General features: G+C 34.4%; 1 protein-coding gene across 2 annotated transcripts in view; it reads left to right on the forward strand.

The window, feature by feature from the left end:
• Window positions 1-3,473: 3,473 nt before the first annotated feature.
• The window catches only part of TRIQK (triple QxxK/R motif containing), a 76,907-nt gene continuing 64,254 nt past the window's right edge, over window positions 3,474-16,126 (forward strand). Inside the window, exon 1 of one of the 2 annotated variants that reach the window (XM_003782486.3) lies at window positions 3,474-3,605. The gene's annotated coding sequence lies outside the window, so the exon portion shown is untranslated. Of the gene's footprint in view, window positions 3,606-8,667; window positions 8,683-16,126 lie in introns of those variants that run through there. The other variant, XM_023516976.1, reaches the window with a different exon arrangement.

Genomic DNA, 16,126 nt, shown 5'->3' on the forward strand with positions numbered 1-16,126 from the left:
TCAGATCCTGTAGTTGCTCTTTTTCACTGACGTGAAGAATGCAAAGGTTTTGTTTTGAGATGAACAAGGCACAAAATCCAAGCAGCTTAGATGAGAGTGCAGAGTCACCACCTGCACTTCAGGAGGCTGTCAATTGTAAAACCCATTATTCCTATGTGTACACTAAGGAAGAAAAAGCCATTTCTGAATTATTTGTAAATGGCATCATGATGTTAGTGGACATTGACATTTTAGAGGCATTGACATATACTAAATGTTCAATATGTTGAAAAAAGTAAATGTTAATATTTTCCAGTGGTTACAAGATATCTTTTTTATCTACATGTCATTTGTTAAAGAAATGGCTGGCAGATACATATTTGAAATTACATCCTCTAAATATTTGCAGTATGAGACTCCATCATTCACTTATATGAAATAATTCTCTGTATGTGTTCTTACCTCATGTGAAAAATATTTTGAGATAATTTTTTCAGAGACAATTTTGAATTTAATTAACCAAAAAGCAAATAAGCATTGAATTATGTTAATTATTATTAAGCAGTTAATAATGTAGGTTAATTCTTTCCATGGAGATCATTCTATATATATGCCATGGCCTCCTGCATAGTACTATAGTTAAAACAAAGACTTTCAAACATAGACTTTGGTGATCCTCAGAATTTCTTAAATGAACTCACATAAGAAACATTTTCTTATATCTTTTGAACAAAATTTGCCCTAATGCCTCCTTAAGGTCGTCCCAGAATAATTGCACAGGAATAGCACCATGTTTGATCCGTAAGCAAATGATACCAGCTACTTAGAGAGCTAAAGTGGATAATTCCTCTGTCTTAAAATTTAAAGCATAGGACTACTGAAAAGGATTAAGCAATTTGATATGTTTTTTTAATTTTAAAATTTTCAATAGACTTCATACATTTTTGATAGAATCATAATTTTTAAAAAATGTTTGAGCTTCATGATTACTAAAACAAATTTCTGCAAAGGATTCAAATTGATTCTTCCAATTTTCAAGTTATATACATATTCACTCCAGGCCAAAGATGTTAACACATATAATTATTAGCTTCTAATTTATGTTTTAGCTTGCCACAAATAGAAGTAAATATATGTCATGATATGCTAAAGGAATAAACTTATTCATAACATACATATGGAAGTTTTGATTTCAGATTAAGCCATTTACTTCTTGTTCAGTGTTCCAAAATGTATTTATTTATTTTGAAACTTATGTTTGTTCTTCATGATTTTTTTTTTTGAGGTTCAGGCTGGGCTTATTGAAAGGGACAGTGACCGCCTGGGCAGGGCAAAGATAGTGTCTGTCTCTTCATGATTTTTTTCTAATGTACATTTGTGCCTATGAGGGAATTTCAAATTAAACACGTGCTAAGTTTGGGAGCTGAACATAGAGGTGAAAAATTTATAACCAAAGTGTGAATAGCATGAGACTCTCCTACCCCGAAAGTTATAAGACATGCTTTCTATATGCATGTCATTTTTGAAGAAATTGCTGGGAGCTACACATTGAAATTATATCCTACTTGGGAGATTAATTAAAAATATTAGTTTTTGATGTTTAATTATTTAAAAAATACTATTTTGCAATAGTTATATTCATGTACTCTAAATTGGTTAGTGCTCATTTTATAGATCAGTAAATTTCTTATAAGGATATATTCATAGGCAATGTAGTGGTAGCGACTCATTATTTGTTTTTCTAACTGTTTTTCCTCATAGCAGATACAATTTTAAAATGTATTTCTATGCATATGTAGCACAGTATTTTTTATTGGATGTTTAACTAGATAACTAAGGTATAGTGTTCCAGGAATTTGAATGTGTGCTTCAAACATCTGGAGTTATACGTGGTACATATGGGGCGTATACAGCTGTGTTTATTTCAATGATTACACATTTACACACATACAATACATTTATTTAAATGTATAATATCTTATATATGTGCGAATATTCAAACAAATACATTTGCTTTATTTATTTGAATTTGCAATTGTAAAAGAATTCAAATAAATATATTCACCACTTTTATTTGAATCTTATACTGCTTATTTATATAATGTACTTATTAATATATAATCATAACTTTCTTTTTAGCCTAAAACCAAATATTTTTAAAAGCTTAAAGAAAATGGGAACTGTGGGTCACACAAATCAAGAAAGTTTTGTAGAGAGTTACTCTTAGCAAACTTTCAGAAGAATTTGAAAATTCAGCGATCAAAGAAAATAAAATCATTTGCAATTGGAATGTGTTTATTTTATTCCAACAATTCTATCACAGTATGGTGGACATTTTAATTGAATCTCAAAGCACTTTTCTTGAGGTATTATTTTTTTCCTTACTACCACTGAATCTGACAAGATAAACACTTCTGAGTTTTGGTTTAATATAGACAGAAAAAGAGTTCCACTATTTTAAAGCCACACACACACAAAAATCTGGTTAAGAGTATTAATATAATCTCATTTAACTCTACCTTTATTTCTGGGAAAGGAACTGGAAACCAGAAAATGATTTAGGAGGACAGAAATAAAATTACATTTTGGATTCAATTCCTGGCCATGATATCCTGGGAGACTTTAGAGAACCTTCTGGTAAGTCTATTTATACTTGTCTCAGTTTTTTTTTTTTTTTGTATGCTACTTTCTTTTCAAGGGCTTTTTAAAAAAGATAGGATGGACTGGCTTAGAGGAAGGTGACTTACTCCTAAGCAAAGGAAAAATTAATCTGTACGTTGTATAGTTTTTTGAAGGAACTGACTTTAAGTAATTAGATTTGTTGACAGACTGAAGAAACCTAATCTAACCTGTGTTTCATTGTTCACAGGCTGTGGATAATAATAACCCTCCCTGGGGTTTGTAAAGATTACATGAATATAATGTATAAAACATTCCAGTAGCCAAATGCTTTCCAAATAACTAACATGTTAATATTTCATTCTCCATCTTGCAGATGTGAAAACTGAATGTCCGAACATAGACCTCTAACCCTTGGTTCTTGGTCATGTTGCAACAACTCCCTTTCTTCAATTGATAAATCTCCTGTTAAAAGTTAAAATGGATATAAAAAGGATATGTTTGTTTGTTTTTTGCTGTTTTAGGAGGCAATAAATACATTTTGTTTGCACATATATTTTTACCTAGGGATGCTTCTCTGAGAATGTGGATTGGGAGTGTGTGTGTTAGGTGGGAACGTTTCAGTAATGAAAATAAGATATATCTGTGTTTTATGTTTATAAAACAAATTACAGTCCTTACTTTTAATACTTTTAATTTCTACAGTTACCTTGGCAGACACGTATCAGACGTTTGGACTCACGTCAAGGGAAAGACCAGGCCGCAGGGCCCGCGCTTTCGCGTCCAGGAAAGGCGCAGAGGCGGGAGAGACACTGACCAATCGCAGAGCGGGCTGAGGTCTGGTCCCGCCCCTGTCCTTCCAGCCCCGCCTCTGATCCGTCCCGCCCTTCGGGAGCCGGGGTGTGTGGCTGGCTCGTCCCGCCCCTGCCTCTGAGTGACAGGACCGTGGACAGCAACATTTCCAGCCGGACACGAAGTTTGTCGGCCTTTGCCTTGGCAGAGCTGAGGTGTGTGTGTGTGTGTCCGGCGAGTGCGAGGAGGCTGGGGAGACCCTGCCCAGGAATCTTGGGGCCCGGGACTCAAACCGGGCTCACCTCCACAGGGAGCCCCTACACCATTTAGGAGACGTTCGTTCAGTACTCGGGAGCGGCACTGGGGCGGGCTGGGCGGAGGGAGGCTCTGCAAGAGGAACCCGGAGCCGGGGAGACCCAGTAGGTACCAGGATCACTTCAGGACCCCCTCCAGAGGCGCAGGGCGCTCGCGGTGGGGGTGGGCGATGGCGGGCTGGGGAGTGCGAGGAAGGTGGGCGTGGCGCCGGGGTTGCTAAGGAACGCGCGGTTCCCGCCCTGCCAGCGCGTCTGGCGCGGGCTCTGGGCCTGGGCAGAGTTAGTCCCGCCCACCTCCCGAGGCCTTGGTTCCGCTAGGGTTTGGCTCCTTTGTGTAGCCTGATCATTCCGGGCTGTTTCTTTCGCTGTGCAGCGCTATGGGTTTTGTTGTCCCTATTCCGGCCTCCATTTCCTATATTACTCTTCACCCTTTCTCCTGCCTCCCCTTATTAATGAACAAGTCTCTGCAGAGCCAAACATTCCTAGAGAAGATCTTCGGACAGCATAGGGCGCTTTATTGGTGGTGGTGGGAGGGGCGGGGTTACTTTTTCTGGAGCTTGGCGAATCTCTGAACCCTTTTGATATTGGTGTCCTCATGGGAAAATAGGGATTAAAGACCTTGTTTTTTCTACTTGGAATTCCTTTCTCACTGCTGCCTGTTTGGGTTTAATGAGCTTCCTCAGGACGTTGAAGCAATTTGTTACTGGAGAGGCCCCAGTAAATGATCCCTCCCACTTTCAGGGAGAAGGGAGCAAAACTGTAAGCTCTTTTGCTTCCTTGGCCCATATTTAATGATCAACTAGGAAACGGTAACCGTAGATAACCATCTCAAATCTACTCTTATTTGTTTCTATAATCTAGCCCCAAATGATTCAGCAGAACAAACATTGCAGAGGGAACACACACAGGAGGTAAAAATCCTTTACTTCCCTGTGCCAGGTTTGTAGTGTAAATCCCCAGTAAGAAAGCTTGTACTGCTTGTTAACTTTGAGAAGAGCACTGGCCTACAGGGCAGGGACCTGGCAGGGTTAGGAAATGGTTGTTGGAAAAATAATCTTCAGAACTATTTTCTTGTCTGTAAATTGGAGATACTTGCATGTACCCTTCCTTCCTATAAAGGAAGAGTAATTGATTATGAAAGTATTAAAATAATGATCTATGCAAATACAAGGTGTTATTGATTACACTTGTAATCTTTGTCTATCTGTTCTGAATTTGTAAACACATATAAGTATTAACATTCAGTTTAAGATATTTTTGCATTTCGCTTTTGATTTCTTTGGGTTATTTAGAAATGTAGAAGAAACCCACTCATCTATTCATTATTGATTCTGTGTTGGTTCTGGTTAGGTAGTACCTGAAATGTCTTCTGTCACACCCCCACCCCCCATTTTGATAACACTAGACTTTTTCATGTATGTTCATAGCTTGAAAAGATGGGAAACATTAACTTTTAATTCAATAATGACTAATTATTTTGGTGGCATATACCACTTTGAGAAGGCAAACTTTCTCCTGCAGAAAGAGGCACAATTAGAAGCATTAGTGGATCCTGGATTAAGACACCTGGTTTCATTCAACTTCTGTAGGGATAAGACAATTATTCTTTCCTCATTGTTTTATCACTAAAAGAGACTAAATTTTACCCAAAGCTACAAAGCTAGGAGCTGAGTTGAGTCTTTTTCCTTTCTTACACATTACCTCTATTGATACCTCACCTTATGTATTTCAGGATCTTTAGTCTGACTACCCCAACCCCCTTGCTTTTATTAACTTTTAACAAACAGAAACTGATAATGTTTTATAAATTGTTGCTGTTTTACAAAACCATGCAAGCTGTGTTTTTCCCCAAATGCCCTTTGATAATTATTTATTAAAGCATATTCTAATATTTAAACAAGTAAACAGAGAATTTATTGTCAAATATTTTTGAAAAATGTTAAATTATAATTTGAGATAAACATTAAATACATAATTTTTCTATCAAAATCTGTTTCGGACAAAGGGAAGCTGATTATCTTTAGTACATGCCACTAGAATATCATTATTTACCTGATTGCTAGAGCTATTTTTTTCACACTAAATTAATTATCTTTTATGGCATTTTAATTTCCTCGGGCTAAAAAATATTGTGGTTGATTTCACTGTGGCTCTTTTTCTGATTTCTCTATTCAGATAGAAGGCTGTGAGTAGAATAATTTACTTTCCTTGCTCAAATTACTTACCTTTCTCGATGAAAGTGGGCATCAGTAGTAGATATTAAAAGTTCTCATTAGATAAGGAAAAAATTGGAAAGGGAAAGATCTGCTGTTGTAGTAAATGGGAAAGTATATAGGAGTACCTGTTATTTCTTTAGCACTTGTGATTTTAAGTGTTTAGTATTTGACTATTCCCTTACTTACTCCACTCTCTTCATTTCTGATAGAGAAACAGGGATAAAGACAAATGTATTAGAAAAGGCATTGAAATGGACTTATAATAACTCTTTCCTTATTCTTTTGAGTTTGTAAACAGACCTGTAGAGTTTGCAATTATCAGCTTTGTTACTAATGAGTTGATTGGGGCTAGGACTTTAGATTGAGACCCAAAATGTGTACTAGTACTTTTTAACCCCTTTTAACCCCCCCGCCCCAGTCTCTTTCTCAGAAGCTAGGCTTTAATTCAGCTGAGAGAAAAATTTCAGTTTGCAGAACAGACACACTTATACACATTTACTCCTTTGCATGGTCCAGGGCAGAGAGAGAAGTGAAAAGGGGCAAATCTCTAATGTACACTGGTTTATAATAGATTTGTTCTACCCAACGGAATGATGTGGACCAGCGGAGTTTAGCTACCAATTAATAATTCTTCTATTGGGAAACTATGAAAAAGGAATGGGATCTGAGGCCAAGACTATTAGTCTGGTGCTCTGGTTTTCCATTCTAAGCGATACCTCAGGGCCATTTGTAATATGTGGCATGTTTTTAAATTATTACAATGTCTTGAATAATGGTACTACTTGCTATTGGGACCCCGAAATTCGGGGGTAATAAATATTGTGTAATGTGGAAGTCCACCAGCTCAATGAAAAATTTCCTCTCTCCAATGCCAGATGCATCTCTCTTGGAATTTCCTTCATGTAGAAACATGAAACTTAGGCCAAATTTTCCCCTAGGCTGTGTTTTGTATGTCCATGTTTTTGACATCAGTAGATATGGCTGTAAGTGTGAAGATCTTAACAAGTACTGCTTAAAATACTTAGGTATTCTTCCAGAATATCTAAAATTATAACAAATGGAAAATAGTGGTACATATTTCATCATATTTGATATCCTTAAATTTCTTATTGAGCAGATAAAGATCATACAATCCTAGAGCTACTTCTTTTTTTATGCCTATTACATACATTTGTTCCTTTCTGATATGGCAAGAAACGTTAAGCAATAGTTAAATGAGATAGGTATATATTTTTAATGAAAAAGAAATGATTTCTTACCTCATAATTTTGAAATGTTAAACAACAACAATAAAATTCTAAGTACTACAAATATAAATACTCTGTACTCAGTGGTTTGATAATCTGTTTCGTTCACTCAAATGAATATAGTTCCAGAAATGAGTGACTCTTATCAATTGCTTGTCTTTTAAGGCACTGAACATAGAGACTGACTAAAGGAATAAAGTAGCTTAGCTCTTCTATAGACACATTATGTAGTGACAGTAGCAAAAATAACAGACCAATTATATTGAACAACTTAAAATTTTTGTAAAGAAAAAGTGGTTTAATCCCAATAACATTTCTTTTATATACTTTGAATGTTGAAATATTACAGGGCATAGCATAACAGATTATATAGTTACTTGTGGCAAAGTTCTAATTATAGAAAACAGTTTATAACTTATAGCAAGTGGAAGGTGGGTGCACTGCACTGCAAGTTTTAGACTTGGCTTCAGCAGAGGCATATACTTTGTTGATTTTTGTAACATTTCCAGTTATTGGGTTCATTATCTAGGCAGAAATGGTTGAAGATTTGTTATTCTCTACTAGTTTTTTAGGCCATGTGCTTGCGTATTATAACACATAGCCATTATTCACAGTGACTCAGTGTAGCGCTAACTGTCTCTAGGCAGGGGCATATCAGACTTTTTCTTTTCAGGATAAGAATGTGTAATTTTAAAAAAGAAACTCCCAGTTTCTGATTCTGCTTTATCTGTGTTTCCAGGGAATCCATTCTTTGTTTCCTCTCCTACCATCAACTCCTGTCCCCCTTACTCATTGTTGGAAAATACCGGACTATGTAGATATGATTTATATAGTTTCTCCCAGTGCCAAAATATTCTGGATTAATTTGGCATTTGAAAATGAATCAAGTAAAACAAAATGTCCCACAAAATCAAGACAAAAAAAAAAAAAAAAAAAAAAGAAAAAAAAAAACCAAACAAACAAAAAAAACAACCAGAAGACTAAGAGGCATACCTATGAAACTCTAAGAAAAATTCTAAGCTCAGGAAAAATATTTCAGGGAATTCTTTGATATCTAAAACATTCAAGAATAGATAGAAAAGAATAGATAGCGGTCAAGTGACAGTGGAAAATACTAAGGGGAAACAAAAAAAATGACAAGGAAAATAGAAGTGTGAGTAGTATATTGTTTTCTATTACTGTCATAATATCACTTTGTGGCTCAGAACAACACAAATTTATTATCTTACATTTCTTTGGATTAGTCATAGGTCACATTAGGCTTGAATTAAGGTTTGGGCAAGGTTATTATATTCTTTTCTGGAGGCTCTAGGAGAGAATGTTGCTTTCCTTGTCTTTTCTAGTTTTTAAGGCTGTCCATGCTCCTGGGTTTAAGGCCTCTTCTTTTTCTATTCAAAGCCAGCAACATTGCGTCTCTCTGTTTTTCTCTAGTCACATCTCCTGACCACACTTGGGAAAGGCTATCAGCTTTTAAAGATCCATCCGGATAATCCAGGATAATCTCTCCATTTCATGGTTTGTCATTTAATCATGTCTGTGAAGTCTCTTCTGCCATGTAAGGTAACTTCTTTGCATGGTCTGGTAATTAGGCTTTGTCCATCTTTGGGTTGAGGTGGTATTATTCTGGCCCACCACAAAAACATTAAAAACCCATATCTGAGCCAGTAGCAAGCAGAATTTATATTGTTTTAGAAGGTATAGTCAGTATGGAATATATAAAAGTTCTCCTGGCCAAAAAGTGGAAAATTATATATATATATAAAAGATATCTGGAGGAGAATGAATTAAGGCCACTATATGGATATTTGGAGTTTCTGAAGAATTACAAGAATATATAGATAATTTTTTCCTAAAGAAAAGAAGTGAGCATTTGAATGAAAAGTACTAAAAATATAATAGGAAATAAGCTTTTCCTGAACTGAAAAAGAATTATGAGGGAAAAGGGCCTTTTAAATATAATATATGATACAGTATCACAAGTTTTTCTAATTATAATAATGAATTATAATTTATAATAAATTCCCTTTCACATAGCTAAGAAGAAAGGGGAAAAAAGGCATGTTACTCTCAGGAAATGAAAATTAGGCTGGCCTCAGACTTCTTTTCTTTAGTATTAAATGCCAGAAAACAACAGAACAACATTTTAGAGTTTGAAAATAATTCCCATGCAGTTTGTATTTCTGTAATACAAATTCCCATGCAGTTTGTATTTCTGTAATAGCAGGAGAAAACCAGTCAAGGATACAGACAGTCACCAGTTTATGATGGTTTGACTTACAACTTTTCAGCTTTATGATGAGTCTATTGGTATGGAACTTCTTTGCAAACTGAGGATTCTGGACTTACGATGGTTTGATTACGATCTTTCGACTATATTCTGGACTTATTAGTGTATTACATGCTTTTTGACTTCTAATACTTTGACTTACAATATGTTCAAATTGTGATGGATTTATAAAAGTGCATTTGAATAACTTTGTGTTGGCTTCTGAGGAAAAATCCCTTGGATACCAGCTTACTATAAGAAAATGCAATACGAACGCAAAGCCCTGTTGTACCTGTGGATGTATATGTGTGTATAAAATTGATGATATGCCCTAGGGTGGTAGAATATAGAAGTGGCTCTAAATAATTATGTTACATCTAGTTAAAAATTGTTCACGTAAAATCGTTTTTGCAGGAGATGATACATATTGTAAAAATGAATTCAATGGCAATAACATAGACTTAAACAAAATTTTGTGATTTTCTGATTTATTTATACCAGAGGTGAAATTTGGCAATCCAAGAGTATGAATCTATTTTTAAATATATCTAAATTATTGATCAGAAACTATGACCAATTGGCAAAATGTGGCTCACTATGTATGTCATGATCTGTAAAATTAGAATGGTTTTTACATTTTTAACTGGTGAAAAAAGTCAAAAGCATAATGATATTTGTGACATGAAAATTATTTGAAATTCAAATCTCATTGTTTATTAATGAAGTTTTATTGGAACACAGCCATGCTCATATGTTTACATATTATTTGTAGCTTCTTCTGTACTATTACTGCAGAATGGAGTAATTGCCGCAGAATGCATGTGTGGTACTTTCATTTTTCTGTACTGCTTCTCAGTGCACTACAAATCATAATGACACTATTCAAATTTGATTTTTGCCTCTTGACACTGAAAGCCTAAAATATTTGTATCTGGAAGACAGAAGTTTTCCAGTTCCTGACCTGAGCTTAGGGTATAAGGTGAAACTTTCCTTTCCACTTCAAGTGACCTACGTTTTCTCTATTATTGCCCTTCAATGTTCTACTTGCCCCTTCACCTCTTTGGTCTTACATGAGTAGGGGTTACAATCAAGAATGTATTTAATGCATTTAATAATTAATCTATTCACAGCTCTATAACTTAAGTGAAACACAGTTCATGTAAAGATTTTAGAAATTTGTTTCCCAAGACAGAAATTGTTTCATTAATTCCAAAGATAATAAGAAATTATGAATACTTTTCCATTGTATCTCAAAATTCCAAGTGATTATAGAGATAAATATATGTAGTGTTTAATAAGCGAGTTATATGTCAATCACATAACCACAGATTTGTTTGGTAGTTGTAGTTGAATTATATGGACAAAGTACATAATTGAAACAGGGTCTTGAAGGATGCCTATGAATTCAAGGTACACATGGCTAGAGCTGGGGTAATGTTGAAAGGAGAACAAGATTTGTAAAGCTGTTAAGCTGTTAATGGGATCTTGTGGTTGGGAAATGGAAAGTTCAGTGGTTAAAATGTAATTTGGAGAAAAGTGGCTGGAGTTGAGGCAATATAAATTTGCTGGCCCAGGTTATAATGGCTTTTGTATGCCAGAGCTATTTTGATCTTGTAGGCAATTAAGCATCTATTTTAGACATATAGATGGTAAAGCAACCTGGTGAAATTGGTATTTAGCATAATGGTTGTCAAACTTTATCAACTACTGTGCAACATGTCCTTGAGGTCTTTAGTTGTATGACTATACTTTTGTAGAATAAAAGGTATTTGGGGGTATTCCTCCCTATGTCCTATTTATAACAAAAATTTTCTTGAAAGATAATACACAAATAATTCCCTTGTTGCCCTAAGTTATGTGGTATGCAAATTTATATGAGCAGGCTGTTATATAAGCTGAAATCATTTTACATTTTGAAAATATTAAGAACTTACCCATAGGATAAAACAGGTAATCCATTCTGGTTTCTCCTAGATAGATGGAACTGCTTAAGAACAAAACTGTACTGTATGTTTATACACTATACTACTTCTACATATGGTTTATGAAAACTTTTTTAAAGTTCAAGATGAGAGAAGTTCAGTTATGGTTCATTTGAACATATTACTGTTTTTTTCTTAGTTTTAAGATAATTTTTAAATAAGTGCTTATTTAATAACATTTATATATTTGTTTTGAATTTGTATAGAATCTGACTCAAATCATATCTCATTTTGAACTTGATTTGCTATAGAATGAAAATAGTTTTTCAGATAGTATTGTTTCACATTTACATAGATGTTTATATTTGACACATTGTCTTTATAAAATGATCTCACTTCATTCATATTATTTTGCATATGCTTTATATGGATATACCACATCTTGCTTACCTGTTCATCATGAGTTGTTTCTACTTTTTGGCTATGAGAATAATACTGCTATGAACATCTGTTATAACTTTTTGTGCAGAGATAACTTTTTATTTTTCTTGGGTCAATGGTGGGGAACATATAGGCTTAAGGCTGCATGTGGCCTTCTAGGTCCTTAAGTGCAGCTTTCTGACTAAATTCAAATTTTACAGAAGAAATTCTTTAATTTTTATTAATATATTTTTATTTGAATTTTATATTTTAATTTCATTTTTAAAATACCAAAGAATAAAATAAGTTTCAATGAAATAATCCTCCCATATTGACCAGCACAATGAGAACAATAGGAAGCCGGAAGGGCTAAATTGCCAGCAGCCATGCTCATGATACATTTCTGACTGTCCAGATCTAACTGGGACCACTATTACATTAGGCTGGTTGGTAAGAGTTTGTGAGTATTGAGTATGCCAATCTGTTATCAGCTTTTGAAAGCAGTACATTGTGTTTTTTGGGGGGATGAAATTTGTGAATAGTTGCACAGCTCAACACTATTTTTAATTCTGTCTGCTTAACAGTCCTTCATGTCAAAGAAGACCAAGGGAACACTGAAGGAAGAAAACAGATTTCTTAATAAGGATTGGGAATTTCAATATTATCCTGTCTACTAGCAAAATGATTTGCTGGCTTTGTGATACTGCAGTATCAACATTAAAGAGATTCATGTTCATTAACATTATAAAGACCATAAATATTTTAAATTAGAGGGAGAGGCACAAAAGGTTGTATTGGAGAAATTAAAAGAAAAAAGCAAAAGCAAAAGCAATTCTTTTAAGCATCAATAAGAACTGGAAATAATTCCCCTGAAGCAGCTTATATACTTGGGGGAAAAAGGGAAGCCATTCAGTGGTATAGAAATTGTGAAAGAATGCATATTTGAAGTTGTAGGATGCTTAAACTATGATACTTTAAAAAATTTTTTTGCAGTTTTTGGCCAGGCCGGTGCCCTACTCCTTTGAGCCACAGGGCCGCCCTAAACTATGATACTTTTTCTAAGTATAAACAACTGCCTCTTTCAGAGAGATCATAACTGATGAACAGAGTGAATTGGCCTTCAACTTAATAGAATGACTTCATGAAACATTTCAAAAGGAAAATACATATCATTCAATTGCTTTAGAGGAACCAAATGATACTACTGATTCAGTGAAGATTTTATACTTCATCTGGGTCATAACTAGGGTGACCAGATTTTAACATTTGTAAAGCGGGACAAAATGGTGGGGGGTGGGGTGGGGTGGGAAGGGGGCAGGGGATGGGGCAGGGCAGGGCCTGAAAACAATGCAAAGTTTGATAAGCAGTTCTCAATAATTACTTCTCAACAATTATTTGTTATTATTACAGCTTAACATTATAAAATTAACAAAAATAATATAAAACTCATATTCTGGCAAAATAGCCACATGGCAGTCGAAAACCATATATTCCCTTCCTGTTCTCCTGCCCGTTGGTGCATTCTTTCCAAAAATTGAGGCTTTTTTAAAATGCCGCAGGAGGCAGGACAAATTGTTAAAAAGCAGGACTGTCCCTCCAAAAGCAGGATGTCTGGTCACCCTAGTCATAACAGAAGGTTTTCTTTGCTACCAAGAGTTACTCACTTTGAGCACCCTTGGGAACAGAATATGGGGAATAGATACCTTCAATAACTTTCAAGATAAATGTCGTGAAGTTGTTGTGACTGCATTTGGTAAATTTAGTGAGTATATGTACAGATGGTGCCCTTCCATGACAGGAAAACATGAAGGGTTTATTGCAGAATAAAAAAACATATTAACAGATACATGCTCTCATTTCTTTTCATTGTATTTTGTATCAGCAAAATCTCTGTGGCACAGCTGCTGTTTTAAGTGACACTCTGAAACAAGTTTAAAATATTGGTAACTATTGATACATTTGTGCAAATACGAGATAGCATCATTAGTTTTATTTAACTTTGAAACAAGTTAAAAGTATTTGTAACTATTTGTGCAAATGCAAGTTAGCATCATTAGTTTTGTAACATGTAAAAGTTGAGCAATGAGGCAGTTAAGATTTGTTACATCATTCTAAAGTGTGTTGGGCATCGCAGGGACAGATGGTAGCCAAAATTTTATATCTGTGAGAATATATACTTACATTTTATGAAGAATAGAATCAGCAATGTGAATTATTAAAAGATATCTATAGAAATGCAGCATTTCAGTATGATACCACATCAAATCAAGTGACATGTATATTTCTTTGCAAAGTAAAAACTAAGTCTGTATGTGTTATGTGCAAAAATTCCAAGCATTTCATAAAAAGCTATCTTTTTTCAAAACACTTCTTCAAAAAAAAATTTCAGATGAACATTTTCCCCATTTAGAAAAGGTCATTGATGAACAGGATGATACACAGGGTGAACACAAAGTTTGTGTGCAATTTAAAATAGTTTAACAGAGAAATTTGCACACAACTTTATATCCACCCTGTATGTGAACCATTTGAAGAATGTGAAGCTGTTACGGACCTATTATTTGGAGAATACAATGAAAGTTTCCCTGACTTTTTTTTTTTTATTAAGTCATAGCTGTGTACATTAATGCAATTCTGGGGTACAATGTGCTGGTTTTATATGCAATTTGAAATATTTTCATCAAGCTGGTTAACTTAGCCTTCATAGCATTTTCTTAGTCATTGTGTTAAGACATTTATATTCTACATTTAGTAAATTTCACATGTACCCTTGAAGTTTCCCTGACTTTGAGAATCATAATATCACACTCAAATGAGCATTTCAGCCTTACCTGGTTGATACCACCAAGCCACCTAAAAAAATTACAGATGGAATTAATTAAGCTCTTGGTAGATGATATTTTAAAGCCATTGTTTATGCTAAGAAAGATCCAATTGAAATATGGAAAACTATAGTAGAATACACACACTGTCAGCAACATCCCCCCCACCCCCAATTTTATCTTGCTTTTCAACCACTTAATTGCTATGAATCTACATTCTCCTACTTAACCCTAATCAGGACATCTGTAAGGTCACAAATGACTGATACCCATCTAGCGAATCAATTGAAACTGTAGACCTCCATGCTGCAGCCAAATTTCAAATGCTTTCCGACAAAAAGTAGACACAAAAAGTCATCAAAAGGTTAACTTTAAAATTAATAAAGTTGTTTGTATTTTTTGAAATTATTATTTACAAATTAGTTAGATTTTTACATGATAATATACATTTTTAAGTATATGTAATTGAAGTTTCTTGAATGTGGGCTTAAATGATTGTAACTAACTTAATGTAGCCTTCCAAATGAAAAGGTTCCCCATCCCTGTCTTGGATATATATCTAACAATGTTTGGATATTTGAAGAAGTGCCAAGCAGTTTTCCAAAGTGTGACTGCACCATTTTGCTTTCCTATCAACAGTATGCGAAAGGCTATGGTTTCTCCACATTTTCTTATCTAGTTTGGCATTGTCTCTCCTCTGATATGGCAATTCTGGTAGAAATGATGAGTGGCATCTCATTATAGTTTTGATTAGATTTTCCCCAGTGACTGATGATGTTGAGCACTTTTCACTTGCTTATTGGCAATTTGTATATTTTCTTTGGAAAAATTTCTGTTCAAATACGGTGCCCATTTTGATTATTGAACTTTTTTGTTGTTGAGCTATGAGAATTCTTCACATGTTCTGAGTATAAAACAATTGTCATATATATGATTTGCAAATATTTTCTCTGGACAATCTGTGGATTGTCTTCTCACTTTTTTTGATCATGTTCTTTAAAGCACAAGCATTTTTATTTTGATGGAGTCCAGTTATCTCTTTTTTATTTCATTGCTTATGCTTTTTGCATTGTATCTAAGAAACTATCATTTAACTCAAAGTCACAAACTTTTGCTCTCATGTTTTCTTCTGGTTTATATAATAGTTTTAGTCTCCATTTAATTGTGATACATTTTGAGTTAATTTTTTTTTATGGTGTGAGGTAATGGTCCAACTTTATTCTTTTGCAACACCATTTGCTAAAAAAGATTGTTCTTTCATATTATGAGTATTAATGTAGATTATTATCACTACTTAAGATGTTCTAAAAATAGTTATTTTTGATGATCTTATCAGAATTAGTAAAGTTTGTATTCTCAAATACTTGGAGTTAATTTGGGGATTAATATTAGGACTGGACAATGGCTTGGAACCATTTCAATGTGATAATCTTATCTCTGTGAAAGCAATTGCAGTTTAAAACTCCAGATAAAATCGGTCCCTGGTGTATCGTAGATATTCAGTAAATCTTCATTGTACAAAAATGAAT

The sequence above is a fragment of the Otolemur garnettii genome, unplaced genomic scaffold, assembly GCF_000181295.1.
Source record: "Otolemur garnettii isolate 467f Iridium unplaced genomic scaffold, OtoGar3 scaffold00004, whole genome shotgun sequence".
Lineage (NCBI taxonomy): Eukaryota > Metazoa > Chordata > Mammalia > Primates > Galagidae > Otolemur > Otolemur garnettii.